This window comes from Ambystoma mexicanum, chromosome 6p, assembly GCF_040938575.1.
Source record: "Ambystoma mexicanum isolate Mex_15411 chromosome 6p, UKY_AmexF1_1, whole genome shotgun sequence".
NCBI classification, from domain to species: Eukaryota; Metazoa; Chordata; class Amphibia; order Caudata; family Ambystomatidae; genus Ambystoma; species Ambystoma mexicanum.
This window is the reverse complement of record NC_090935.1, coordinates 300990598-301018056: the sequence shown is the minus strand read 5'-3', so window position 1 is coordinate 301018056 and position 27459 is coordinate 300990598. Positions and strand designations below refer to the sequence as shown.

The window sequence follows — 27459 nt, the reverse complement described above, 5'->3', positions numbered from 1 at the left end:
TGTTTCAATTCAGCTTCTAAGAATCATCTAGTGGCCTCTTACTGCTGCGCGTATTCACGAACAGCCCGGGTCCTGTACGAGCTAATTTTATATTAATTGTGTTCAATGTTCTGTTGTAAAATGTCTTCAAATACACTAAATAATTGTCCATTTCTAGATTGTATCCTTAATGTACTAGTGGTTGTAACTTTGCTTTTGCCCTAGTAATGCAGCAAAGCGCATGACCTTACCCTGCAATCGGCCACATTGCAGACGCTTGTCTGCCTTGCTGCCTGCATGACTTCTCGTGTACTCTCATGTGCAATACTGGCCGTTTGATTGGGACCTACCAAAAATTGTGTGTCTCTGCTTCCACGGTTCGTGCTCTTTCTCACAATTCGGAATCCTTCTTGTCATGGCTGTTTGCTTTCTCGGGCAGTGTTTACTCGGCGTGCAGGAAGGGCAGGGCGCGTTTTACAGAACACCGTGTCTTCTTTCCTTGTCCTGCTAGACGCCTCGGATGAAAATGCCACTCCTGCTTTTTCCGAAACAGGACACCTGGGGTTCTGGAAGGATTGTCGCCCGCAGCAGTTCCCACCTACCTACCTCCCTCTGCCTTCCATACCGACCTTCCTCCACCACAGCAACCGGGCACATGTCCAGTAGGTGGGCACTGCTGCGTACCAGCGCATCCCGTTCACGTCACGAGTTACAGACCCCAGCAACAGCGGGGATTGGTATTAACTTCCTCTCAGAAGGTGAGGACTGCGGAGAATTAACCGATTACTTGTTTATTCATGCAAGCTAATATTCACAATTCTACACAGAATTGTGAATATTAGCCATTGTCACATCCAAACAGAACTGTGAATATTAGCTTGCGTCACGTTCAGACAGAACTGTGAAGATTAGCTTGCGTCACGTTCAGACAGAATTGTGTATATTAGCTTGCATCACATTCAGACAGAATTATGAAGATTAACCTGCATCGCATCTAGATGGATTTGTGGATATCAGCATGCGCCCCATCTAGATAGTGATGCCACTATCCAACCCTACTAATAAAAAAGAAACTCACTCCTCTGCGTACACCTCTCAAACTCTGAACTAAACACAACCTTCGCTCTAAAGCACAACAAACTGCAGGCACTACACTACACCGCAACAAAACAAACCACACATAGCCTTGCACAACAGCACATGGCGGCTACCAACCGAAAACACACCTAAGCTCAGTGAACGGTGTAAACTCAACTGAAGCTGCCAACAGCGCATCGCATCTCTCTTGCTCTTTTCTCCCGCTCAGTCCTACTAACTTACCCTACCCTCTTGCTTTTCAGATCCGTCAGAGCACCAGGGGACCACTCTCGTGGTGAGCGTGCACAGTATAAATATCCTTTAACATAACATAACATTTGGTAAGCATGGATTCAAAGACTTTCACGACACCGTTCGGCCGCCCATGGCCGCTTTGGGGAAAGGGTCACGTCGGACTGGGGCATAAAATTGTCTCTGGCACCAATGAAAAAGTGTCCTACAGTTGCAAAAGGCAATTCATTCCTTTTGTGACAGACTGTTTGACTAGTACCCAAGGGGGATTTTTTCATTAACTGTGATGCAAAGCTTTATTATTAGTACCCCCTCTCCCTGCGCCTTGAACAGGCTCCTTTCAAATTCCGGAAGCTCCTAAAGCTTCTCCTCTTTTCTTCCTCCTTCCCTCCTCTGCTAATCTCACAGGTGCTGTATTGCTGTCCTTGGCTCTTATGCATCTTTGGGGCCTTGACCTCCCACACCAATGCTCCCCAGCTCCGGTCCATCCACAGCACTTTGCATCTGCACACCCTCCGTCCTGGTGACTTGCACTTACACCTCCCGCGGCCCAGGCAGTGTAGCACTCGACATTACCAGCACTTTATCCATGGCTCACCCTCAAGCTCGGACTCCCCAGCACTTACTCCCTCTTCCTTCTTCCTTCTGCACTTGCATGTTCTAAATACTCACAAGGCATAGTAGGTTCGTCCCTCCCCCTTTTTTCCCCCTCTGCTCTTAATATTGTGTTGTAATTGTATTCCCCTCCCTCCTGCCCTGTGGGGGCTTTGAAACAGTATATTCTTATTGTATAAGCGCCTAACAAGCAAACATTAAAAAAATGAATACTAAAATAATAATTTACTTCCTGAAGAATATTTACTCAGCAACAATGTTCAAAACTACGAGCTGCATAGTGAAGTAACTCATCAAATTGGCCTACATTGGCCAACAAAGTGACCACTTTTCCCAAAAAAACGGGTCGACACTAGCATTTTGGGTGTTTGGTTCGGGCATTGCCCTATAGGCCAGTCCAAGCCTGGAAAGGGTACACAAGTAAGGCCAAGTGGAAGAGAGGAGAGGCAGAGGTATTCTACGATGGGCCATGGCGTTTTGATTGGGCAGCTTGTCTTGGCGTGGACCGGTATTGGGCGGGGGTCGCTTTCTTAAGGCCAACAGTGACTGAAACCTGCACCTGTCAATACAGGAAAGTCACACATCCATCCTTGTGGTCTGTGCAGTATACCAAATGCAGGGTTAGTATTGGGAAACTGTAAAACAAATAGGTGTCAAAAGAAACAAGCATAAGCAATGCCAACAGTTTGGGCATTTGCATAGGCATGGGAAAGGCACTTGTCAGGCACAGCCATAGTGGTATTAATTGGACATTAATGGTAGCAGGTGCAAAATGGTGGGAGTTCCTGGGCATCTAATAGCAGTACTTTGCAAATGCCTCATACTTTTACACAAGTCAAAACTGTTGGCTTTGCCAAGGCTTGTTTTTAACAAGACTTCAGTGAAGAACACAGACTGCTTATGAATGGAGTTGCTGAAGGCAGGCCTGGTACGTCATTTTTATTACACCAGTAGCCTTTTACAACTCCAATTAAGTCATTAACTCTCAGAAAACTGCTTTGAAAAAACACTGGCAGACACTTTGAGTGCAAAGTTTGATGGTAAGGCTTGATTAAAGTGAGCTTAACGAGTTCCCATGAGGATTTATTTTAGGCGGGGAGGGGTAAGAACAGAGTGGGAATGGCCATAGGGATTAGCATGAACCTCCCTTTCTGTACTCTAATGCAATCGTTTTGGCTTATATGTGTCGAAAGGGACACCTAATAGCCCAAAATAAAAAAAAACAAGAGGGGCTCCTCTTGTAAACTGATGATATTCTAATTTGCTGAGAAACTGACTGGGACTAGGAGGTCCATTTTTCGAACATTTGAGGTCAATTGGGCATTCTAAAGCACGCTAGCAAGGTTGTAATAATGACACACTGTGCAGTGCACTAACTCATCAAACTGGTCCGAGACCGAACCCATGCCTCTTGTAAAGCCGGTAGAGAAACTGTGCGTGGCAGGTAGCCAGATGATGATCGGTAATGCTCTTATTGGCTGTGTTCTTTTTCAACCTGCATTTTCGCACAACAGTGACATAAAAGGGTTCCTGCAAATGGGAGAAAACGTGTTGCTTGGTTCTGCTGGTTTTCCTCCCTGTTTTCCCAGTGACTGTCCTCCTTTTGTGCACCCTGCTCTTTTGTGGCGGCTTGGTTAATTGGGTAACCTGAGAGGCTGCGTGTACAGTAAGAGCAGTGGGTGTGTCGCTTGGAGGTGCCAGGTGAGTGGCGCTGGGGGAAGCCCCCTGCTGACCTCGCCCCCTGGCTGGGGGAGGGGTCATGTGACCCGGCCAGGTTTTCTCTCTCTCTCTCCCCAGGTGAGGCCCAGCCGGAGCCGGGGTCTTTCTTCTTTGTTTCCGGGCGCGCTCACGCCTTTTGGATGCGCGGTAGTCAGGCGCTTAGGGAGCAGCAGAAAGTTGCCGAACTAGTCGGGCGAGGGAGTGACACGGCGGCCGAGGGGAGGGACCCGTCTGCAGGTGTGTTCCGGGACTTGCCCAAGCTGTTTTGGGTGATGAGAAGGAGCCCGAGCAGCTGAAGGCGGAGGGCTGGATTGGGGCAGAGGCTGCCCCCACCAACCGCGTGAGAGGTAAGGGTCCAAGAACCATGGCACGTTAGGGGCACAGCGGCTGGCATCCTCTCTGCCTTAAGTCATACGACTCGGTTTCAGCTTACATAATAGCGAATACATAACATCCAAAAGTTCGAACTTTCTGTCGTTATAGTTCTCCTACTCCAGGTACAGCTATTCTTGATCGCTTCAGAAAATCTTTGATTGATAATTGGTTCAGAAGGTCGTAGCAGTGTTTAATGATCTGCACGTTGTGTCTACTGGATCCCATTGATGGCAGAAAGTTTTGGGGCATCTTCCCAGCCACCGTTAAGAAAAATCCACGTTCATTTTATAGGGTATAATTATACTTGTTTCTTAATCAGAATATCCCCGTTTTCACCCACCCCGTCTGCCCCCCAGAGCATCTATATAGTCGAATGTCCAAAATTGCCAAGTACCACAGCTGGATCCAGTAGAAAGCATTTGTAGTTTGCTTCCTAGCGCTCAGAACTGTCCACCCCAGGGTAATTACCACTAAAAAGGGCGAGGTGTGGCGCAGCCACTCGTTTCTGACGTGTGTATATCCACCCACAAGTTGAGCAATTGCCACTGGGGGTGGCAAAGCTGGCCGAACGGGATGCGCCGAGAAGTGTTGCCGGCCCTGTTGGGCAACGCGGTGCTTGTTGTGCTTTAGTCACCCGTGTTTCTAATGCGCGAAACTAACACACGAGCTCTATGCAATGCTTCAACTAACCCGAGGAGTGTGTCCAGTTCCGACTCGCGCTGTATCCATTTGTGTGTAGAGGATTTAGGCAACTTGTACGTTTTTAACACAACTGTTACTGTGGTTTTTTTTTTTTTTTAAAAAAAAACGACTTTTCCATCTTGTCTACAGGGTCGAAACGGGAATGAGCACTTTTTTATTTTTAAAACCGATATATGAACCATGACTCCCCTGATATATGATATATGAAATCGAGGAGTTCGCGGGTCAAACAAGGTCTTTTTTATTTCTTTTAAATCTGTTTGCACGTGAACCTTTCTACATAATTACCAAGTGGCACCTTTTGCTCCCGGAAATAACCTATCCTAGTTCCTGGTTAGCCCGCATATATTAATCCGTCGCGTTTACTGTGATAACTCCGAATGTATACTATATTGGCGCTCTATCGTGACGCATACATGATGGGATCACACTTGTTTTGGTTAAACGCCATCTCCAGCACCTCGGTGGCCCAGTATGGAATTGTGTAGCATTCTATGGTTTTGTAACATAATGACATCTTTACAGATGCACAGTCCCGAGCTCTTTTTGTAACACAAAATAACGCTGGAAATTCGGTCTGAAAAGGTAAACTCTGCCACTTGGAATCACTTTAACGCTCCTCCATGCTGAAAGAATTAGTGTAAATATTATCTCTTCTGGGACTGTCTGACACATTTTGCAACTGCTTTGTAGTTTGCAAACATGGTATAATAAAATGCATGCCTGGAAATAGCCTTTGTTGGCACCCAAAGCTCCTACAGCCAGGGGCTGCCTTTTAAACTTGGGCAAATGTATATATCGTTTTGCCACGAGGCCTGCCAGCAGATTGATTGATTTAATTAATCTGTGCCCTATCTAGTTGGATATACTGTGTACAGGAGGGAGGAGCGACCTCTGACGGGCCCATGGGATCAGAACTCGCCCTTGAGTACTGAAAGACGAGATAACTGCACCATGAGGTGGATGGGTGCGGGATTCTCTTACTCCAACACGAATTAACAAGGACAACTCAATTGTTTGGCAAAGGGAAGTCCGTTTAATGACAAGTACAATAGGAAATCATCAGTGATATGATCGCCCGTCTTGCTTCAACTTCTTCATTAAGTCAGCAATAGTTATAGCACATTCTCGTCATCATTGACGTGTAACACTCAAAAGATTGTCATGCAATTCTATTGGTTAAAGAGAAAACTTTGGTACTACATCTGTACATGGTAACAGAGTGTGAGGATTGGATAGCTCTTATTGGGTGGGCGTCTACGCCCATCCCTCTACATCATTCGTGCAGACGTCACTAAAAGTACGATGTCTCATTGGTTCTACTAGCTATAGGACCCTTGATAATTTGGTCCATTGTGATTGGGTGGGTTACACCCCTAGGCATAAATCTCCACTTTAATTAGCAGTGTGCAGAATGATCGCCCAGGTGCGGTATAACCCAAGAATCACCCTGCCTCCCCTCCATCAATCAGTACTTTAAGGCTATGTGTAAATTAGTTGGCAGAGGCTGACCTCGAAACTGTAGCTTCTTATCAGGAGAAGTTATGGCATCCTCTGGGTTTGGATGACATCAGATGTGGGTGCCTCTTCGCGCTTGGCTGGTCACTTGTCAGTACACCGTGAATCTGCTTCATTTTCCATCTTTTTGCGTATTTGATTCTTCCTTTAGCCTTGCCACCTGCCTGGGCCTCTTTATCTCAACCTTCGCTGGCTGGCTGCTATGCTCGTAAATTTAGTTTCTTCGAAGTTGCCGCATGAGCTGCTTCTTGCTAAGTTTCGATTCTGCTCTTTCGTCTGGCTTGTGCTGTTATATGAATCCTGGCTTGTTGACTCCTACCATTCTGGGCTTAATACTGCTTTTGTAAAACGGAGTCGCACTTGTATAATGTGCTTTTTTGAGGTAGATGTATATTGGTGGCGCTTGCCGCTCTATTCTTCTACTAAGCATAGCAAGCAGTACCGTTTCCTTAGCTTCTTGCGTTCAAAGCTTATTTACAGGCGTTTAGTCAGTTGCATATTTTGCCTCCTGCTTTACGGTTATATTTCCTTAAAGTTCACCATTGTTTATCCTTTTAAGTCCTTTACCTCTTTATTCATATCATTTCATCATGGTTTGTCATCCTTTGGTTATTTCGTTCATCTTTAGATCTGTCCTGGCCTTTGTGTTGTCAACATTCGCCTTCGATTAAGGCCCTTTGGGTCTCTTCGGGGACAGTTTGTAAGAAGTCTTCATTTCGTGTCAACTGTTGGTACGGTTGTCTCAATGGGTACCATGCTGCCCTTGGTTGTCTGGTTATTGGCACTTCAACAGGTATTGCTATTGTGATGGGCATTGGGCAGAGCCCCAGTGTTGCTCTCTGTTGGTTTAATTGCTCCTCATAGGTCACATATCTTGGCGAGTATGTTCTTGGCATTTCAAAATGGGTGGTTCTGGGACTTCCTGTACAACTGACCCACGGGAATAGACTGTTAGACTTGCCAAATCCTTTTGATCCTGTTTGTCAGCCTGCCTTATAGAGACTCATTCCACTATCAGGATTTTGTCAGGGGCCGAGTTTTACCCAAAAGAAACCCCATCTGTGTTCATCCCTAAAAGCCACCTTATTCTTTCTGGTAAGAATGTATGGGGAGGAGCACTGCTTCCAAGAAAAGCCCAGACAGGAAATTGGGTCACGCAAGGATCATAAGCACTGGAATGTCTTTGAGGTAAGGCAGATGGGGGTCGAGTTGGACTAGCCTTGTTGGGAAGCAAGTCAAGAGAAGGTTTCCACCCTCTTGGCATCTCTCAAGCCACTTACACTTCACATGCATCACTTCTGGGACTGACCAATGGAAAAATCTCTGGTAACAGAAGTTAAATGACCACTTTTTGCAGAAGGCTTGAGAGGGAGTAATCCACCATGGCAAAAAAAAGTATAAAAGGGTTGGATCACCCTCTTGAATTGGGTTGGACACCAGGGCGTCAGTCTGCCTTAAGTGTTTTGCGTTGGTTGCAAGTTACGGTTTAGGAATTATTAGGGCTCCCTGCCAGTCCTTTTTTGGGGCTCTATTTTGACGATGACAGAGAGGTCCTGGGACTTGGCTACACATCAAGAATGCAGACTACGATTGTGGATATTGTTGAGTTGGGTACTGTATTATATGAAGGTGATGCTTCTGGAGGAATTGCTGCTCTCTGCCTACATACCATTGGTTAAACAAGCTCAAAAAGTCTGAGCCGGCCCTGAATACCCTAGGACTGATCCAGGAAAGTCATTAGTAGTTGTTCTGGGCTCTCCACGTTTTTAGTGAGATCCACCCTTTCATTACACAGCGCTTTTCAAAGAAACTAAGCCTTATTCTCTAGTTCGTGGGAAGGTTCTATGGTGTTTTGCCAGCAGGAGTTTTTTTTTAATGGAATTTTTACCAAAACAATTTAATTGAAAAAACGAATTGAAGTGAAAAATAATTGTTTTTCCATTAAAATTGGCTGTTAAACATCGATTCTTACTTGTCTTGACTCAACAATCGGAGGTAAAGTAAGCGTCTGTGCTTTTTATGGTGAGCGGGGACTCTTTGGCAGTAGTAATAACTTTACATAGATTGTGTAAAGGGACTGTTTTACACTATACCTGTGTCTACAATACTCTTAAATTAGGATTGAAAGGAGTTGGGCCTATTTTATATTAACAAAAAAAAAAAATACCAGGTTTTGAAGGCCTATTTGTGTGGCTTGGGGCATTGCACAAGTCAAGATTGCCCTTATTGCCATGTTTTCATGTAATGTTGGTTATTGTCAAAAGCGGCTTCATAATGTGTGTTTTTCGTGTACTTTTGTGAAGAAAACTAGTGAAAAGTATCCATACTCTGCACATGTTATGTAGACGGCCATGATGACACTTATCAATTGTTGAAAATAAATGATCCTGTAGGTCGCTTATTGCTTGGTGGGCTTTGCACTCTGAAGTAAACTATACTGTGGGAATGGGTGCGTGTGGCTGGCTGCCCTTCCCCAGAGCAGACATGGAGGGGAGCCGAGAGTTGGCATGCTGCAGCTTACTGGGACATTCTATGCGCTCTCTCCACCTGTCGCCTTGCCATGGCGCGGGGTAGTGGGTTGCAGTGAAAATATTTCAAACGGTCTGTCGTAGAGCCTTGAAAAATGGTTTTCAAGGTCTCAACCTTTTTTGAGTTTTGTTCCTCACGTTGAGACGCTTAAAAGGTGCTTTGTCCGGTCCTTCCACGACTACATTGACATTCTGTCAATTTCGGGCAACCGTTTTATGTAAAGGGGCGAGGTGTGCAAATATCATGTAGCCAGAAATGTCCAGAGGGTTCTACCGGGGAACTATAAAAAATGTGCTGCTGATTGGTGGAACAGTGTGGAATTGTATAAGGAACAAACTAACAGATTTTCTGCTTTTTTAAATATTCATTTTAGTATTTATAGCGGCACGTCCAACCCTCGGGCATCAGAGCAATCTGAGCACTAGTTACAGTAATAGAGAAGTGTGTGTCCACTCATATATTACATTGTACAAGTGGTACTTGAAAAGTACAAAGTTAAGATAAATGCAGAGACCAGCACAGCCACGCATCATGGTGGGGGCGTGGGGGGCTACTACATAGGGCAACAAAAACGTGTGTGTATATATATATATATATATATATATATATATATATATATATATATATATATATATATAGAGAGACTAGAGATGGTGTTCGAAATAATGTTGAATCGACTTTTTATTTTGTAGTAAACCAATGTATCCCTTATTTGAATACACTCCTGTGGTGTAAACCTGTTTCCGTACGTACATAGGCACAGGAAGGAAGGGAGAGCAGGCCCCCTTAGTACACTGATGTACTCCCAGGTGTTAAATGCGGTCTCCGTTCGTTTTTGTTTTTTTGTTTTGGAGTGGGAAAGAAGAAATTGCACTACGAAGGGTCCAACCGCCCCACCCAACCCCCTAGCACGTCTGTTTAATGCACAGGTTTGAACCTTCGAAGCAACAGCTTGGCATATTTTGGAGGTGTATGTCCAAATCGTAGTTATCAAATTCTGTTTAACTTTAGAAACCAATATCTATGGATGCATGAAATGTGGAACGGGTGTATAATGGATTTTTGGTCGAAACACAGTCCCTCCAATCTCTGTCTTGAGTGCCAAAGAGTACAATATGTACTCAAGGGCACCCTTAAACAGGCTCGACTGTCTATAATGGGTGTCACAGCGTCAACCCACCACTCATTATGGACAACCAAGCTAGCCCAGTGAAAACGCTGAGCGTTACCCCAGCAACAGCAAAGCAGCTGAGGGAGTGCTCCTGGGCTGGCTTTTACTGTCAAATGGAAACATGATTTCCCTTTGAGAGTTTACAGTACCACAGCTCCAATGTACTATGCAAGGACGGAGCGTCTTGCACCTTCCCGCACTTTCAAGGTTCCAGGAATTAGGCAAGAAACCCATGTATGTGGGTGTGTGCTGCAAGCGTGTGAGTGAATGTGTGCAATTGCGCATGTAGATGAAAATGTATGTTTGAGAGCTCCTCTGTATGAGTGTTTCGGGCGATATCAATGCAGAATGCTTGGTTGCCACATTCAGTTCATCGCATGGCAATACACGCAGAACGCCAGAGTGAGGGGTAGACTGGTACGCTCCTTTCTGGATAGATGTCATTTAATACCACTGAATGGTAGAATAGACTGTGACATCCCTCAAAATATACCTGGGTTATTGGTAGCCATCGCTCGACACTCAATTACGTATTTATCCGGATCTCTACAGAAACTAGTTTCCATGCTTTGGATATTAAACATTGCCAAGAGAGTGATCATTCGCAAGTTAGATTCCTATGGAGCGCATTTAACAATGGGGTGATTACATTACCCTCTTCACATTGAGATAAGATCACGTGATCACTCGGTATTATGGCGCCCTAAAATAGCTGACCGCTTTTGATAGGAGAGTATAACAGCATTTTTGGCGGGACTCTTCATTGATAAGTCCCCTGCTAAGTTTGGTGTCCAACTCCAAACTATGCTGCAGGGCTTAACACCCCCGGCTATGCTGACTAAGGGGACTGCACACTCGTAGCTTTCCCATAAATATAATCTCACTGTCGGCTTAAGAAAAAAGAAGCTTCGACAAGATATCGGGCATGCCAAGAAGTTGGGGCCGCCACTTCGGAGATAAAGAAACTCTGATGTATTGAAAATTGGCTAAGGGGCCATAGGCACCTACTTTTGCAAAAAGATCCAGAGGGTATGTTATCCGCACTGAACTTGAGCAACTCGGCAAATCTTTGAGGTTCTGGCAACCTTAAAATCCTATAATAAAGGTAACTGTCTGGAGCTGCTAGGGGAAAGGTGGTTTGTTTTTCAGAGATGCTGTCAATATTATGGTCAGATCATTGTGTCCAACTATTCAGACTATTAGGGAAAGAGCTGCAGAAGGGAGAAGGAAGGGAAAACCCACACATCTGGATGCATAGGGCAGACGACCTGGCGAAAATTCCAGGTGAAGAAATACAGGCGAGGTTAGCAAATATTGATACCTCACTTCCCTGTGAAGAACATTTTACCAATGGGATGGTCATTTTTGAGGATATATGCTCCAAGTATGCCCCAACGGCTGCAACAAGCTAATAAAACTTGGAGATTAGCCACATTGAATAATAATTGCAGTTAGAGCAAAGGCAGTCTTAAAATCCTATAAAGATGCCTTTGTTTGTTTATTCATTTGTAATGCTCTTCAGACCGAGGGGTATCAGGGTGCAAAGGTTACAAGGTGATACACAGCTTGGATTACAGGAATGAGTTACACATGACACACAGAATTTGAGCAAAGGTACAGATGCAAGAGAGAAAAAAAGTGAGAATCAATAAATACATGGAGGAGCACACGAACGAGCATGCTCTGTGGGGATAGGACGTCATTCCTTAGTAATCAGTTGACTTGAGCAGGTTAATGTAGTTAAGTCTAAAGTTCAGGTAAGGTTGGTCTTCTCTGAATGAAGGTGGCAGGGCATTTCATAACTGGGCCGCTTTGACCGGGAAGCTACTGCCTCCAACCTTTTGAGAGCTTAAATCTGGGAATAATGAGGCAGTTTGAGTTGGCAAGTCTTGAAGGTCTGATGAAGGTTCTCCTGTGGTATCTCTTGCGGAGGTAGCTAGGAGCAGCGTTGTTAAAGGCTTTTGGGTAAGATGAGCAGTTTTTAACTGGATTTTGTTGTGGGTCGAGAGCCAATTATTTTGACGCCTAATCTCAGATATGAGTTGTTCTAGCCACACCGAGGGCTGCTCTAAGGGTGTTATTTTGAAGAATTTGGATTCTCTGGATAATAGAATTATTAGAGCCAATGTAGAGGGTGTTGCAATAATCTAATCTGGAGAGAATGAGTGTTCTGGCTAGGATAGTGCAGCTATGGTCTGAGAGAAAGGGTTTACCATTCCTAATGAGCTTACACATGTAGGAAGTGGCAGAAGCCATGGCGTTCACCTGTTTGGTAAAGGAAAGAGTGGAGTCGAGGTAAAGCCGAGGGTCTTTACCTCACTAGCCACTTTAATGAGATTACCATTGATTATGAAGTCAGACTAGCCCTGCCCTAATTTTTGGAGATTGGCGGGGATACCCAGGATGATCTGTTTTATCATCATTCAGGCATAGACTGTGGGTCACCATCCATGCATGGATGATGAGGTAAACTCAATTCACCAAGGCCAAATCCTTATCGTAATCCCCAGAAAGTGGAAGGAGAATCTAAGTATTATCTGCGTAGTTGGTGTAGGTGATGCCAAGATGGTCCAGATCATCGAAAAGGGGCTCAGTGAATATGTTGTACAACATAGGGGAGACGCAGGAGCCCTGGGGCACCCCGCAGGTAATGGGAATGGGGTCTGCCGCTGCCGAAGGGGAGAAGACCCTCGGTCATCACTTAAAAAGGACTCAATCCGCGGCTGAGTCTAGATGGCTGCATAGGACCTTGTGGTCCACAGGGTCGAATGCAGCCTAGAGGTCAAGGAGGAGGAGGAGGGATGATTTTCCTTTGTCTCTTAACTCGTCAACCTGGGCTTTCAGGTCGATGAGGGCCGTCTCCGTTCTGTGTTGGGGGTGGAAACCTGATTGTCTAGAAGATGTGGTGAAGTTCCAGGTATTTCTGGGTTTGGAGGTATGCAACCTTGTCAAGTATTTTTAAAAGAAAGGGTACTGTCATGATGGGATGGTAGTTGGTTGGTATGAGTGGGGTCTAGGGTTTTGTTTTTTATATATTTTTATTTATTTTTTTTTTTTTTAACAATGGGAGCACCCATGATTGTTTAAGATTGGTAGGTATGGTGCCTGATGCAAAAGACGCGTTGATGAGTTTGGATACAAAAGGGGCAAGGCCCCTTGCTGCATCCTTGATAAGCTGGGCTCAGCAGAAGTTGCTCTGGCAATTAGAAGGCTTAAGAATGACTTTTTCTACCTCGAGGATGGAAGTTTTAGTGAAGTTGAATCGGGATGAAGAGGTGTCAGGTGAAACACTTGTGTACGAGCGCGATAGAAATATCAATATCAGCGGTTGTATTCTTGGGAGGGCTGTCGGAGGTCATGTTTTAGGTGGAAGTAGAGAGTTAAGGGATGCTTTTGTTTGGTCAATTTTATTTTGGAAGGTGTTTACTTTGTTGGACAAGGCCTGTTGGATGTTTGCACAACAGGTTTTGTCTTAAGTACAGATGTCAGGTGTGTGGTTAGGGGTCTCCAATTCTTTTAGAATCTTGAATAATTCCTTCCTACTGGAATTCGCTTTAGAGATGCAGATATCATAAGAATCTCGTTTAGCTATGCAAAGTTCTTTTGTGTATTGGGATGAGATCTGAGTCAATTTACTTCTATTTGCTTCTGAAGGGTGTGATCTCCAGGCAGTTTCACATTTCCTTTTTTAATTGTGGGGTGAACCACTTGTTCAGATGGGTTTTAGGCTTACTTGGTCAGAGTTTAATCAGAGCAATAATATCAAGCGAGGTAAGCATAATTTTATTGTAATCTTCAATGAGCGTACCTGGATCTGATCTATCCACAAGAGAATTAAGGGTAGGGAGGATAGCCGAAATACGTTTGTCCACGGTAATACTCCTTTTGTTCCTAGTTAAGCTAGGTGGGGCAATGGGAGTGGCTATGGGGCGAGGTCTGGTAGTGGTAAGTGCAAAAGACAGGAGGGAATGGTCTGTCCAGAGTTGATGGGAGATAGAGGTGATATTAGCAGTGCAGTTGTAATCAGCCACCCAATCTAGGGTTCTCCCTTTATTGTGCGTAAGCGCATACATTTTTTGGGTCAGGCCCAGTTCGGGCCAGGATATTGGCAGTAGATATAGCATGTTTATCCAGAGGGTCATTGGAACCCAAGTTAAGATCGCCTAGGAGTAGTATTTGCGAGGTAGTTTTAAGGTTGTTCCCTAATGATTGATTTCTTTTTAGCCATGTCAGGGTTCTGCAATAACATTTCCACAGCAATGTATTTTTCCTGTAGGAATGCCTCAATCTTCCCTTTCCAAAGCATCAAAGGACCCTCCCAGTAGGGTTTTGTTGAAGGCCAAGATTTCAAACGGCCCTTTCACTTTCTCCAATGCACCCTTTCTGTAAAGGGAGACAGATTTCCAGGTTGCCATGGACTCTAGAGATTGGAGCCTGAGTTCCAGCCTAATCGCACAAGGAGGAAGTGAGGGCGGCAATTTTATTATCTCCAAAAAAGAGCCTCCAATTTTTTCCACAATTGCCAAGAAAGGCGGAGGGTAGACTCTGCTCCATAGATTAAAATTTGTGCCACCTTCTGCTTATAGAAGGACAAGATTGGCTCCATGGTAAATCGGGCATATCTGCGTTGGAATGCTCGACCTTGGTTTATCAACGATGTTAATCTCAACCGTAGGTATTCTAGATGGGCCGCATCATTGCTATTTTTATTTAGTGTGACTCCCAAAAAGACTGTTGGTTCCACCCTATCGAGTGGGGCTCCCTCCACCCTCCATGTGAATCTCTTAATTATTTTCGTTCCCGCACTTTTCATTGGGAGGATTTTGGATTTTTTACATTCAACCTGCTCCCATTTTCATTCAGGTATATCTCGAAGGACTCCAGTCGACGCTGAAGTCCTATTTGGGTTAGATCTAAAAAAAACAAATCGTCCGTAAACGGAACCCATGGCACCTCCATATCTTTTAATTTCAGGGGGAAAGCGCAAATCTTGATCTGAGAAGATGCCATATCCACTATATATAGGCAAAATAGCAGCGGTGCCAGAGAGCATACCTGCTTCAACTCTCAAAGTGAAGATCTCATCGGAGAGGTTTCCTTTAGAAGACAGCCTAATTCTGACCGAAGTGTCATTGTATAAAGCTTCTATTGCCTCTACCAAGTCCCAAGGGCAGCCCCACATACGCAGTTCCGACCATAGGCGCCCTCTAAGAAAACCATCAAAGGCCTGTTCAAGGTCCATAAAGGCCAGGAACAGGGTGGATCCATCGCCTAAAACTCTCTCCTTTTTGGAAGATTAATAAAGAAGAGATTTAGGGATGTGCCCACACCCTTGACGAAGCCGGTTTGTCTAGGGTCCAAAATTCCATTCCCCATTGCCCAATTTCTTAGGACCCGCAACAAGATTGAAGCAAATAGCTTTCCGATGGAATCTAAGCGGGCGATTGGGCGATAGTTTTTGGGATCAGCCCGCTCTCCCCTTTTGAAAATTGGCACAATATCTGCTTTTCTCCATGAGGGGGTTATTTTCTTGGTAGCCATAGTCTGTTCAAACATGGTCATCAACAGTTTGGACCAGAGGAGTCTGTGTTTAAGTTCTTGGTTACAGAGACCATTCGGTCCCGCTGCTCACTCAACTTGCTGATCTTAGTAAGAGCATCCTGCTCATCAAATGGGAAATTCCATCCCCCCCTTCCCTGCTCTGATAGCACCACTTCCACCTCACCCGTATCTGCAAATAGGGCTGAGTAGTGGAGGATCCAGTCATTTTCTGCTTCCATCACCGTGGTACTGATCTGCCTAAAGAAGCCCCCATTATTTATTAACTCCCAGGTGTTTTTTGAATTTTTGGAACAGACCGCTCTGCATCCTTCTGTAATTGCAAGTGCTGCACAGACTTCCGCCAGTTTCTATATCCCTTTCCAATTTATCCTCTCTCATACCCCTTCTTATATCCTTTATGATCTTTCTCAAGGTTTTCTGCCTTTCGACCAAGTCACGGTCATAGTTGTGTCTTTGGGACCAGGAAGATTTACAACCTGGGCCGCCTACCTGGGAGAATTCTTTAAGCAATCCAGTATAAGCCACCTCCAAGGGATCTTCAGAAAGCTGGGTCACATAGGCCCGACTTGCGTTCCTTAGGTCCTGCATTCTTATTCACAGACGCAGACCGCAAGAACCCAGGGTCACCTTTCCCATTTTTTCCTGAGGCTTTGAAGCATACCACTTCCTCAAGTGGATAGCCAGTAAATCATGATCACTAAAGCACTGGGGCCTTACAGAAAAGCTCTCAATCCCGTCCCTTAGATTGTCAGAAATAAAACAATAGTCTATACATGACTCTTTCCCCTAACCGCCACGTTGGGCAACCCGGGATATCACCTTCCGTTTGCCCATTTAGCATAAACATGGCTCTGGCTTCCATATTTCTCATCCAAGCCCACTCTTTCCTTCCATTCATTCTTCCCCAATACTCGCCCCTCAGTGTCTATCAATTTAATATTGAGGTCTCCACATATAAGGATCTTGACATCCTCCACTTCACCCATAATCTCATCAATTACACATGTGATTGACCTCATAAAATTCACCTCCTTGCCCATGTGTACATGCCAATATATATTGATCACCACCAAGGAAATGTCACTCGGGTCCTTATCGTATTTCAGGTAAATAATCTGGACGTATGGATTAGGGCATCTGGTTTCCACAAACGACCACCCCCAAGTCATCTTTCAGAAGCATCAGGAGACCTGCATACGGCTGACCCAATCATCTTGGGAGCCGGATTCAAAAGGGCTAGGTAGGGGGGGTCCTAAGCCAAGTCTCTTGGAATAGAAGCATGTCAAATGGGGCTAGGTCTGGAATCTTTTCACTGAAAAGAGATTGGAAACCGCGAGTGTTCCAGCATCTAATCTTCAGGTGCTCCGGTTTCTCTTCCTAAGAGTCTAACGTCCATCCTAATGGCCCAGGGATTCGGCCAGCCATGACCAGGGAACAGATTTCATTGTCCACTCCCTTCCCGGCCCATTTTGACCTTTTCATTTCCTTTTTTTCGGTTGGCCACCGTAAATTTCAATGAATGTAATTTATTATGAGTAGTAGATGATACCCTCCTTGTTTCCTCCTTTTTAGTCACAGGATCTTCCTGGACAGTAATCGGTAGCTTTCATCCAGTTTGCTTTAACCTCTTTAGTGCCAAGGACGAGATATCTCATCCTTGGAAGTGCATACGCAGTGCCATGGACGAGATAGCTCGTCCTTTTTGGCACCTTGTTTTGTGTGATCCCTGCAAAGCAGGGAATCGCACAAAACTGTAATCCAACCCCCGGGCTATGTGAGGGGGAGGGCCCCCCTCACTGCCAGGGGGCAGGATTACCTTCAGTTTCACTTCAACGTGCGTAAAGCACGTCGCTGTGAAACTGAAAGTAAAATCACTGAAGCAGCTGTTTTGAAGGTAAAAGCCCTTCTTTCTCCGCGTCGATCTGACTATATTTCTACTTCCATTTCTGCGTCATTTCTCTCATTTTCCTCCAAGGATCTTTCCTCTGACAAAGAGCCAGGTGGAACACATGGGCTCCTCATTTTTAGGCCACCGCTCTTCAATTTCCAGCCGAACAGGTTCCCCCAAGCCCTCATTCACAGGATCTTGTAACCTCCTCCCCATTCCAGTCGCCAGGGGGATCCCCAGTTTATTGACAATAGGGGCCCCCACCGTGGGCACTTTCTTCATTGGCTCACATTCCACCGCTCTATCCGCTTTCAACATCGATTTGTCCAGCATTTTTTAAACAGTCATTGACTGTAGATATACTCAGTCTTTTCTGTCTCGCTATTTTTAAGGAGAGATCGAACAAGTCTTTGGCCAGTTTATTCGCCAGCTCTCCATTTGTGTAAACATTTGAAGGGGAGATGCTATTTTCCAAGCCACCCGCCGGCCTTGCCTGCCTCTCCAATCCACTCATTATGGAAACTTCTTCCAATTGCCCCATGGGGTCATTCCCCTCACCCAAGAGCAACCCCCTCGACTGGGAGACCTGAGATTCTTGGGGCTCCAAACCTCAGTCGCCTCCTTGTCAGAGAGGGAGCCCCCCCTCTTTTTCAGTTCTCAGCCCCTGGGCATCATATCCCTCCTCTTGGGTCTCTATCTCAAGTGATAATCGCGGGCTCTGCGCCCGCTCAATGTCAGCCATATCATCCACTACCAGCAGATTGAGCCCTGCCCCACCTCTCCTTACCTGTAAGCGCGTCCGAGCGTTGAGGGGACTGGGAGCCTTTCTTCTTTCCATCATGCGGGTGCTGCAGCCACAGATTTCAGAGCACACACCTCCTCGCCTCCTGCAAATTCCGACTGTATGCTCTTGGTTATCCCTTGCCTGTGATTGTTAGTACTTGTACATTGCTGCTGTAGTGGGGAATGATGTTTCAAGGTTTTTGAACAAATTCATTATTTGTTTATCCATTTCTGAGTGACATTTTAGCATTGCAAAGGCGTTTAAAATCCGTTTTTCTCTCTTGTTTGGCGAAGGAAGGTCGGAATTCAATTTTGTTTTCCATTTGTCATTCTGGATCACCCGCTGCTTCTGTTTTTATCCACGTAGAAGTGATTATTTGTGGGTTGAGGGAACATTGCAGGGGAAAATTCTCACTCAAGTGCTATCTTACCTAAAATCAAAGAGTGCTCCTATTCCCTGGTGTTTTGTAGATGTGCCAATAGAAGGTTGAACTAAGTGCATTGCTTACCTTCCTATTATCACCCCATTGCTGAATGCTGCCCCATATTAAAAATTGTATGATTTCTTTTTGATTTTTTAAAATAAATAAATTGCATTTTATCAACCAGCCTGGTTCATGGTCCATTGTGAGCCAGGGTATTTTAAAAAGGGGGTGTGATATGGGTGGTATACCATCTCAATATTGAACCTAACATAAAAACCTAAGCATTTCAATCATGCGTTGCATACTGGGCCGAGACTAAGGTGTGCGTCGCCTGATTGAAATCATTAATGTCCTTAAACCTCCTGCTGTATACTAATGCTGAAACTGGTGCACTCAAGGTACAAACAGCAAGTGCGCAATCTGGAGGGCAGAGCAGAAGAGGCGGAAGAACGGGCACGTAGAAACAACATGCGCATTATGGGATTCCCTGAAGGAGAAGAAAACCCAGACCCCGACGAACTATATTGAAAACATGCCGCTGCAAGAAATGGGATATGGTTCGCTCACTCAAGGGTTCACAGTTGAGAAAGCTCATAGAGCCGAGACTTGGAAGCCGCCTCTGGGAGCCCCTCCCCAGCCGATCCTCACTAAAATACTGAACTATAAGGACAGGGAGAAAATCCTAGAGCCTTTTCGCAAGGGAGGTACAACAAGCAGGGTGTCGGTAACCATCAGTGTATCCGGATTACACTTTTCTGGTACAAAGGCAACGTCTGAACTATGTAGCGAAGGTTGCAGGAGTCTGGCTTCAAATATTTTGCTGTACCCAGCGAAATTGAAAGTCCTGCATAACGGCAGAGTGAGTTTCTTCGAGAACCCAGAAGATGCGACAATGTGGTTGGATTCTATGAACTGCCCAGCAGGAGCAGATGACCAGACGGAGAATGAAGGGGATAAGTGAACCTATATTTACTCTGACATACTATTGGACAGACCGGGTGCTGATGTGTAATGTGATGGGTAGTATATTGTCCTGGCGACAAGTGCGCAACCTAAAATAAGTCTGAAAAATAGTACGAGTACACAAAGGAAACTGGAATAGATAAACTGTATATTATAATGTTAACAAAATGCAAGAGTCGCAGGAGCTGCTCTCTTTTAAGGGCAGAGCTAGGAAACGCTAAATCACCCCTATACTTACGATACAGGTAGTGTGGTATCCTCCTGTAGCGCTCTGAGTACCGACCATACGTTGGGAAAAGAACGAGATGCGAGGTAGCCTGAGATCCAGGTATGGAGCTGGGCATCAGTTGGGAACAGTTTAGGGAAAGGGAGGGACGGGAGTTGGGGTAAGTAAGGGGAGTAAGGCCAACACAAATGCACATAGGACATGGAGGAGGAGCATGGGTGATCTCAGAATTGTGACCTGGAACGTCAGGGGAATGAACAACTATATTAAAAGGAATAGAATCATGACATACCTTTTAAAATTCAGAAGGTAGACATAGCGCTATTACAAGAAACCCACCTCTCCAGAGGGAAGCAAGAGATGTTAACACGTAAATGGAGTGTGAAGTTGGTGGGTACGGCTTATTCGGTGTACACAGGGGGGGGTCCTGATCTGTGTTGCCCGAGAGTCCCCCCTCAAGGTCCTCGACACGGTGGTGGAGAAAGATGGCAGGATGGCTATTATTAAAGGTGTAGTAGAAAACAAGGAAATGTGTTGTGAATACATATACCCTGAATCAAGACACCACTGAATACTTTAAAATGTTATAGTCAAAGTTGAACCCACATGGAGATTGCATTGATTTGGAGGGGTATTTTAATTGTACACTGGACCCGGTGAAAGACAGGCCAGATAGTACATTTTCATGCCCAACTCCAGCTGCTAAAGCTGTGAATACATTGTTGCGCACACTGAGACTGGCAGATGTATGGAGAGTGATGTTTCCTCAGAAACAGGAGTATTCACACTACTCTGCCCCGCAAAACCTGTACACGAGATTGTTTGTGGGAGAAGAGGTAGTACATGAGTTTACGCAGGCTGCATATAAAGCAATAGTCCTGTCCGATCATGCCCCCTGGTTACTATGTGACAAATACTACCTCCCTCGAGCCAAGATTCCAACCTGGAGACTTGGTGTGGAAGCTCTGAAAGATGTGGGGTTCCGGGAACATATGAGAATGGAATGGAGAATGGAAGTGCAAGAGTATTTTAAACCTTATACAGGCAGTGTAGGGGCCTTTAAGGTGGTGGTGCGGGGTGCGGCGATGACAAAATCCAAAAGGTTGCAAGAGTTATTAGTACAGGACCTACAAAAAGCAGAGAATATATTTGAAACAATGAGGGCTCATAATGGAACACCAGAGGTGGTGAAGGAGGTGTCCCGCATTAAGATATAATGCAGGGAGCTATGGGATAGAGTGGGTAAATTAAGTTATAAGAAATATGTAGAACGCCAACATGCAGAAAGAGATAAACCATCAGATTTTTAGCTTGGCTGTACAAAAGTGAGAATGTACGACAGCCAATCCGGTGCAGTGAGAGGGAGTGATGGGAGCTAAAGGAAACACAGGAAGAAGTTAATAAGTGTTTCTTTGACTATCTTAAGAAACTTTACGAAATAAATACCACAACCGAGGAGGAAGTAGATGTACAGGAAGCACTAAGATAAATCACCCCAAGCTAAGCGTAGAGGAGCAAGATAAACTAGAGAGGCCTATTGCGATTGAAGAATTGGATAATGCGATCAACGAACTGCCTACGGGCAAGGTCCCTGGGGCGGGTGGCTCCCTAGTGAATTTTACAAAGAATATAGGAAAGGGATTCTACCCCCAGTGCTGGAAATGTTAAATGAAGCTTTAGAACAGGCATGTTACCTGGAACACTAAGAGTCAATAATCATCCCCCTCCTTAAACCTAATAAACCTGATACTGAATGTGGGTCATATAGACCCCCTGTCCCTACTAAACCTGGATGGGAAGAGTCTCACTGCAGTGATGGCAATGAGATTGAGGCCCATGATAAGTACACTTATCCACCCAGATCAGACCGGGTATGTACTGCATAAGAACTGCATCACTGACAATCTGAGAAGACTACACCACATCATAGATCACACAAATAGAGGAACACAAGAGGTAGCGGTAGTATCGCTCGATGCGTTTGAGGCCTTCGACTCCGTAAAATGGCCTTGGCTGCTGGCAGTGCTGAAATGGTTTGGTATGGGACCCGTATACATAAAGTTGGTGAAGCTGTTGTACAATACACCAATGGCGAGAGTTAAACGGGCTCCACCTTCTCCGAACAATGGCAGCTAAGTAAGGGTACGAGACAAGAGTGTCCATGGTCCCCGAAGCTCTTTATATTGACATTAGAACCGCTTGCGGTCTACTTGAGAGCGGAGTTCGGGGAAGTGGGTATAAGCACACCAGGCGGGCAACATTTGATTTCATTATATGCAGACGATATGCTACTGTACCTACGGTACCCAGAAGAGAACCTGCAGTACGTTCTGGTGGTGATGGCATGATATGCCCTTGTGTCAGGAATAACAGTGAACCCCCAGAAGTCGAATCTGTCTACCCCCCTCCCCCTTGGAGAGTATAGTGAGAGACCCATGCGGACATAACCGGTGATGCCGATTAAGTGGGAACTTGTAACATTCAGATTCTTAGGAGTAGATGTGTATATACCATGACCTCTAAGTGTAACACATGCAGAATACAGTTAAAGCAGTACACAAAATTGAGAATAGCATGTCTTTCTGGGCGGAGTTGCCACTATCAATGATGGGACATGCAGCATTGCTGAAGATGGTGGTGCTGCCTAGACTCTTAAACTACTTTGCTAATGTTACGAAAAGTTTCTTCAGCAGATTGAATAGCATATGAAGGAGTTTCATATGGCATAAATCCAGGAATAGGGTGGCGCTATGGAAACTGGGAGGTATAAGGCTGCTCAACTTTGCGACATACTTCATAGCCATCTGGCCACGTATTGTAGCTGGCTAGCTATCGGACGAACAAACTTCAGAATCAAGGCTGCTAGGAACAGTAAGCTCTGTTTTTATAGAAGGAGGTTATATGGCTACCGGATTCACACAAAACCAGCGAAAGCCAATTGCTGCTTCTCAGATGCAATACCTGGTGCAAAGCAATGGCTAATGGGTACAACACTATTCTCCCCGCAGATGCCACAAGTGGCATTGGGAGGAGCGGATGAGCAGGTCAGAATTAATGTGCAAAAGAGCTGGGAATCCGTGGGGTTAGCTACAGTAGGCGATCTACTTAAGGGCGAGGTGCCTGCCTCAAAAAATTCTAAGCACTCGTAGAAGATACCGGAATACATGGTGGGCAATACATTACACATGCCAGACTGAGCATATTGAAGCATAGGTGGCCGGACCCCATAATGCCTTTACAGCCTGTTGAGACTATAGAAACCTTTTACACTGCACCTGAAGGGGGGACACAAAATATTTCATATATATGGGTTACTAATGTCTAAGGCGGGAAGAGAAATGGACCAGATTAGTCAACAGTGGGAAGCGGATCTGGGGGAACAATTATCAGATGAAGGGTGAAGTACAGTGAAATGGTGAATTTTTCCCAATCTGACATTTTGCCATTTCGCAAGCCAAGTGATTTCCAGCAACTGAAAACAAAATATGCGTTTGCCGCCCCCATCTCATTGCCTTGCATTCAGCGTTTCTGCACTTGCCTAATGAGAAAAATAATAAAATCTTTTGACAGTATGTGTGTATCTGTCCTCTATCTACAGAACTATGTAAGCATGGTCTTTGTGTGAGTAGTGTGTGTTCGTGTAACTTTGTGCATGGCCGCGAGTTTACTTTGTGACTAACGTTGCTATGTTGTACTGTCACTAAAGTCCGCACAGCAGTATTCTGGTTATTAGTCGATCTGATCCATCAATCGTTTGGATCCGTGATCAGGGTAGAGGTAGCTGTATCCATAAAGACGTTGACTGGGCAAGGTTTGAATGGCTGTATAAGAGAGTATCTGTTTGCATGTGTGGAGGTCACTGGCCCTCCGGGGGTGTCCAAACAGTGAGTTGCGTTCTTGACTCTGCCGGCTGTCATTTTCATGGGGCTAAGTGGGGAGTTCCAGGGACCCTCCCTTCACTGGGTAAGGCTCTGGCAAAGAGATTTTCCAGCTACAGAATCAATATCTGCTTCTCTTCTGTCAGACAAGCTCGATTGGTCTGTTTTTCCAGAAACTCTGCTTTCATCGTGTTATGGAGCTTAAATGCCCATCAAAGTCCACCCCCAAGAGAAGGGGGGGGGGGTACAGCTATATTTTTTATTGGCCAGTGTCTTTGATTGTTCTCTTGCACCATCTTCTTTCCTATGGGCTCTTTCTCATTAGACCACTGATACAAGTCTGTCTTAAATTATAAGCCCTCCTCTCTGCGTCTGACTTTTTACATTTCCATGGGGTGTCGCACTGTGCACATTGCTTTTCAATACATCCAATCTTGTGCACGTTTTGTAAAGTTGTGATTTGCATATTAGCTGCAACACTTCACTTAAAGCCACTAATCTTCATGTATATGGATGCAGCAAAAATGTATATGTGGTTGTTTGTAATGGGACATTTGGAGGCTGACCTGGCGATTGTGGTTCTACATTTTAAGCAGATTCAAATTGACTTTAAACTGTATCATTATAAGAAGCTGTAATTCAGATTCAGTACTGTTTAATCCACGCCCTATTTCCTGCCTCTCACGTGACCTAGGATAAATGAACATCTTTTCCCTGGGGGCTTTCTTTGAAAATCTATATGCAAGGGACTTGTTAGTAAATACCAGATAAGTGTTCTCCCTTTTCTATGTTTTTTTGCTGCTACAATTTGGTAGAGCCTGGTTATCAAAAAGAGAAGAGTCAGGGACGATATTTGGGGTTTGCAACTGTGACCCATGGGGACTCCCTTGCAACCCCAACTTTAAGAAACAAATCTACTGGTGTAGTAGGGGTCGCAGGTCTTGTGGGTCCCTGGACAAGTCCTCGCCCATCAGGGTGAAGGCGGGGCCGGGCTCGAGGCTCGATATTGGTTGGAGCTGACCGTGGCACGTTCAGCTCCAACTCCTTCTCCCTCTGCTTCCTTGCAGATCACATACAGGTGGCGGGAAGCGCTCGCAGCTTCCTGGTTCCTGTTTGTGAGAAGCATGGAGGAGCCCGGGGTGGCCTGTAAGGACAGACCGAAGCTGCAAGAAAAAGGTAAGAAGGCTTTTAAATTTGTTTTAATAAATATGTGTATTTTGCATGTGTGAAGTGCGCGTCAGATATACGTATGTGAATGGTGGGTGAATGAGAAATGATGTGATGTGCGTTTTTGAATGTTCTGGGTGGGTGGGTGAGTGGGTGTGTGCATGCATGCGTAGAGAATGCAATGGGTGGAGGTTAGGAAAGGGTTTACAAGTGATTGACTGGTGTGTTAGTGAGTATGAATATGTTGGTGTGTTGGAATGTTTTGTGTGTGCCTGTATGGTGAATCCAGTGTGAATGAGAGAGTGGATGTTTGGGTGAGTGACCGGTGGGTGTAAGGCCATGGGAGACTGGGGATCACTGGAGCATTTTTTTTTTACACTTCCTTTATTCATTTTGCATGTTTTAATGTTATTTTCGGTCAGTGCAAGTTCATGTGTCATTGCCTGGCTAGACTGGCATTTTGGTGCAGTCAGTCTAGCCATTTCTTACTATGGCATGGCATTTATTACTCTGCATCTTTAAAAAGCTAGCATAAGTAGTGTTCTCTCGCTAGACTGTTCATGTAGCAGCCTGGTATTTTGTTTTTTTGTTTTTACTGTAGCCTGACTTTTTATTAACTGAGCATCTATGATGAATCAAGCAGAAGCCTTCTTATGGGTCTAGACTAGCTTATGTTGGAACCAGTTTGGACAGGTTTAATGGCCAAACCAATGGGAGCATGTTCTTGCATAGGTGTACTGACATACATTGGCAGAACCAGTTTTGTGCCCGTGCCAGTAATGATACTATAAAAAACATCTTCAAGCGAACATGATTATGGTCTTATATGGGAATAGTAGCATATCTGGTGCAGCCAGCATGGAAATAAAATGTATGGGCACAGCCAGCATTAAAATGGTTTTTATACTGGCATATATTGCCGGAATAGCATGATGATGCATTGGGAAAGGCCATGTGCACTTTTGTTGACTTGCATCTATTGTACTTTTTTCATGATTTACCCTACACCCTAAAAACAATTGTTGGCCTTTTACCCACATTTTCACAGAAAGTGTGCTGTGTAATGCACCATTATTCAAAACATTTTATCGGGGGAGGGAGAAGAATCCACCCCGCCCTCCCCCCTCCCCAACCCATTTTCGTTAGTTCGGGTTCTCTTGCTACGCTCAGTCACAATGACCTACTTGTGGCAAATACTTACACCCTCCAAAAAAACAACTCGTGGACCAGGCACCGCCCCCTTCTTCCTATGTTATGTTAAAAATGTAAACTTTGATTAAAAAACATTTCCTCCTTTCACATGGACATTATACACACGTGGTGATCCGGACTGACCCCCGTTTTTTGTCTTGGTGGCGGCCCACAGCGTAGCTCGCAGGCGAGCCACCAAATTGTCTGCTATGCCATTGGACACCACAGGGTCTGACGCTGCACAAGACCTATACCACCATCCAAGCATGGATGGCAGCTCACAGGCTCTGCCTCAACAGGGACAAAACCGAAATCCTCCTAGTTGGCCCCACGGAAACCCTAAATAAGCTTAACAAACAATACAGCGCATTCACCAAAGACCACAACAAAATCACTGTCTCACCTTCGGTAAAGACCCTGGGCATTTACCTCGGCTCAACACACTCCATTACACGCCAGGTTAGCGCCATTGCCACCTCCGGCCTCATTCACAACAACATTGATTAATGTAGTTAAATCTTACATATCTACTCGGAACTGTCTCTCAATAGCCAGAGGTACCATAGGGGCAAAACTTGACTATTGCAACACTCTTTGCTGGCACCTCAGCCAAAAATCTCAATTCAAAATAATGCGCTCCCAGCAGCCCAGAGCATTCCCAAGTGGGAGCACACCTCCCATGCCAGGCATGCTGCACACTGGGTCCCCGTCAAAGAACACATCCTATTCAAGAACCTAGAACTCACAAATGTCTCGCAGCCCCCCCCATTATCTTTCAGAGATGGTTGTCAGCGCCAGTTCCTCCATACCTATACGCTCACTTTACTCCAACCAACTGAACATCCCCACCATCAAATGGGCCAAAGCAGGTGGCACCAGCTTCCCATTTATAGCTCCTAAATAATGGAATGCCCTCCCAAATACCCTAGGAAATAAGACTTTGCACCTGTCCTACTGAAAAGCCCTCCAAACGAGGCTCTTTAACCCACACTGCACCCTCTTGGGTACACCGAAATACATGTGTCCTGGGCGGTTTTAGTTGAATCCGGTTCCCCAGTAAATCTTGAACCGTAGAGCCGCCAACTCCTGGGACCTTGCATGTTTTAACTGCTCCCTGACTGGTATTGGGTTCAATGTAACCAAGAACCACAGACTGCCTGTCTTTTCCATCTGTTTCCGGTAACTAAGTAAGCCATGGTTTTAACAGTGCCATAATGCCTGACGGCTGCTGTGTGCAGTGCACGCCTTGAAGTCTGCCAGTGAGTCCCCGGGCGAGTAGCAACTCGAGTGTTTTCAATTTAAAATAACTGTGTGGTGCCATGGATTTGTGTGCATCAATGATATTACATTTTATTACGCTTAGATAATAAAAACTATGGGGGTCTTGGTTATATTGAAAGAACATTTCCCAGGTATTATACTCCAGCAAAGATAACATT

The 27459-nt window shown here is 45.1% G+C and overlaps 1 protein-coding gene across 1 annotated transcript in view; it reads left to right on the top strand.

Annotated features, from left to right (window-relative positions):
* The first annotated feature begins 3854 nt into the window (after positions 1 to 3854).
* ATP8B1 (ATPase phospholipid transporting 8B1) overlaps positions 3855 to 27459 on the top strand; it is a 958513-nt gene continuing 934908 nt past the window's right edge. The window contains exon 1 of the mRNA XM_069627043.1: positions 3855 to 3989. The gene's annotated coding sequence lies outside the window, so the exon portion shown is untranslated. The remainder of the gene's footprint in view (positions 3990 to 27459) is intronic.